The sequence below is a fragment of the Dipodomys merriami genome, unplaced genomic scaffold, assembly GCF_024711535.1.
Source record: "Dipodomys merriami isolate MVZ:Mamm:240054 unplaced genomic scaffold, mDipMer1.0.p SCAF_17, whole genome shotgun sequence".
NCBI classification, from domain to species: Eukaryota; Metazoa; Chordata; class Mammalia; order Rodentia; family Heteromyidae; genus Dipodomys; species Dipodomys merriami.
This window is the reverse complement of record NW_027203048.1, coordinates 6,013,393-6,016,503: the sequence shown is the minus strand read 5'-3', so window position 1 is coordinate 6,016,503 and position 3,111 is coordinate 6,013,393. Positions and strand designations below refer to the sequence as shown.

The following is a 3,111-nucleotide window of genomic DNA, read 5'->3' as shown; positions in this document are numbered from 1 at the left end:
TGCGCCTGTAATCCCAGCTACTCGGAAGGCTGAGCCTGGAGGATTGCTTGAGTCCAGGAGTTCTGGGCTGCAGTGCGCTATGCCGATCGGGTGTCCGCACTAAGTTCGGCATCAATATGGTGACCTCCCGGGAGCGGGGGAACACCAGGTTGCCTAAGGAGGGGTGAACAGGCCCAGGTCGGAAACGGAGCAGGTCAAAACTCCCGTGCTGATCAGATTACAAAATAGTATAAAGTCTTTGTCAGATATTCATTTGGCATGGAGCTAGCACTTAGTATACATAAAGAAGTTAAACTTAAACATCAAAACAACCAACAGTCCAACCAATAAAAAGCATTGGGGTTCTTGGTAGGTCAGATGATCTCTATCCCTTAATACCTACCACTGAGATTTGGTTGAGGTTTGGTTGCATTGAATCTTAGGTACGTAAGCAGTTTCCCGTCTAGACATTTAAGCCCTATATTATTAAGAGCTTCAGTTTTATATTATAAAAGTCTATCTTTTTATTTTATTTTAATTTTTTGGGGGAGAGTGCAAGTGCAGTACCCCACTACCACAAATAAAGCAGTCAAGTTCCCCACATTTGGGGAAATCGGGGGAATCAGCACATCTGGAGAGCAATGGATGAGCCTCGTCCTGGAAAAACCACCTTCGCGATCATGGTATCTCCCCTGCCCGGTAAGTATATAAAATTCTATCTTAACTTTGTAAGATATTAAAGCATTATTATGGTACTGAACTTGTGTTTGTCAAATCGGATCCAGCTTTCATATAGAAGTAATATAGAAGTATCTATACATATATTTGTTAGCTGTAATACAAAAGTAAATGTGCATAGATATGCGGATATGTTAAATATATATCATCTATATCATTATGAATATAAATGGGAATTTACTATCACACCCTTCAATCAATGAGTAGTGTTTACCACCTTGAGTGCAAAGTTGGTGGTATTCCCAAAGTCTCTGGGGGCCGAAGAAATGACAATGAGAATGACTTTGGAGCCTCTGTTTTATGGGAGTCTGAAAGACGTAATTATATTGGGAGGGCACATATGAAGAAAAACAGAGAAAAGCCTTAACAAAGCCTTAGGGGCCAACCAATGGAACAGACATACAGAAGGAATTTTTAAGATTTAAGGAGAAAAGGATAGACAGAACACACCCTGACAAATTGAAAGACTTAGTTGAGGAAATTAGTGACTGACACAAAGTAGAGTTGAAAAATGGCATGGTGGAGAATGAACTGGTCATCCTCACACCCAAAATTTGCACTGATATCTAAGTGATCCAGGAAGATGATGATCGTCAGAGCTCTGGTTTGGACTGCAGGGCTGGAGAGTTAATTAGGAAGAAGCAGGTAGAGAAGGCAAAAGCAAACCACTGTATCATTTCTGGAATCTATTGCGCTGGCCTTTCTGTATATTCTGGTTGTTTGCTTGACCTTCTTCCCTCTAGTAATACCTTGAGGTCAAGCACTGTATCTTTAGTCTTCGTGTTACTAGCATCTGGTAGAGGCAGGGCCAGAGTAAATACTCACAAACTACTCAATGAATGAGCGGTCAGCTGTCCTGGATGGTTAGTGCCGTGTTAATAGACACGTATTTCATTTTTCATAGGGGTGTAGGGAAACAGTGATCTCCCCATGGAGGGTTCTCAGAAAGCCTTAGCAAAACTTTTCTGTGCAATCTAGGATAGAGACATTGCCAAAGCTCCGAGCTAAAGAGACTGAAAGGGTAATTTTAGGTCATTGGGATGTCATTTCCCTAAATGGAATAACTAGTCTCTTGCTGGTTGGAAATCAAGTGTATTCTTGTCAGAGAGCTTTCAGTGCAGATACTAGTAGGGCCCTTACTGGTTTGAACAGAAGCTTTTAGCCTTCATTCTATAAGCATGGGATTCGGATTCACATTTCAAATGAAAAAAAAGCTATTTAAAAATATCTGATAGCCCATTAAAGTTTATGGTTCTGTCATCTCACCATCTCCTCTCAAAAGCAAGTGCTGGCTGCATTCCTCTCTGCTGGAAGTGGCTTTTACACTGACATAGCTCACAAAAGCTGATTGTCTCTTCTTGAAGGGGTATGATCTTCCCATCTCAGAATAGGTCACTTTTTAGAAAGCATTGTTCCAGTCCAGCTAATTTCAGTCTGATCATTTTCTTCTGTTCAATCTTCTTAAAAAGCATCCATTTTTGCAGCTTTAAATTCCATTCTGATTTTTTTAGATTTCATCTCTCAAGTTATATTTCCACTTCTTCTTTTCTAAGCAAAATCACTGCAGTCTATATCATGTAAGTGCAATTGCACACATGTATGCACATGTGTATGTATATTTAAACATTTTTCTATGAAATAATAATATCTTATAAGTAAGGGTATTAAAGAAATGGGTTCATTTGATCATACAGGGTGATGGTATTGGTCAAGTGCCAGGGGTAGGTAGATTTGGTTGTCTCTTCTCTTCCTTTCTCTACCAAATATTGTTTACTATTTTGAAATAAAACAAATGTGTTCTTTAGCCAGGTCCTAAGAAAACAATCATGAATTTGAAGCCTAAGACAGGCGTTGGATAAGAATAGAAGCATCCTTCTTTTCCTTCTTCTTTATCCTTTCCTTCTTCTTTCCTCTCCTCTCTTCTGATCCTCTCCTCTCCTCTGATCTCTCCTCTTCTCTTCTCTCCTCATCTCTCCTTTGATTTCTTCTCTTCTCTTCTCTTCTCTTCTCTTCTCTTCTCTTCTCTTCTCTTCTCTTCTCTTCTCTTCTCTTCTCTTCTCTTCTCTTCTCTCTATTCTCTTCATCTTCCCTTCTCTTTCTCTTTATTTCTTCCTACTAGGGTTTGAACTTAGTACTTGTTAGCACTTTTCCACTTGAACCATATCCCTAATCTTTGATTTCGTTTTTGCCAGAAGAATTTCTTTTCTGTTTGGGAAAAAACAGAGCATGCAGATATTTCATCTCACAATTTTTCTCTTAGGTCTGGCTAATTTGCTGAAAGAAAAAAAATCCATTGATTTATTCCAACAGGAGGATCCACGCTGATGCTGTGGGTAATCACCTCTGTGACAAATCACTTCTGTGACTACATAAAATGGCAGGGCCCTTCAGATC

The 3,111-nt window shown here is 39.6% G+C and overlaps 1 non-coding gene across 1 annotated transcript; it reads right to left on the bottom strand.

Annotated features, from left to right (window-relative positions):
• Window positions 1-524: 524 nt before the first annotated feature.
• LOC138829360 (U1 spliceosomal RNA) lies at window positions 525-686 on the bottom strand. Its single transcript, XR_011372564.1, has one exon. It is a non-coding gene; the product is annotated as a U1 spliceosomal RNA (small nuclear RNA).
• Window positions 687-3,111: the final 2,425 nt, after the last annotated feature.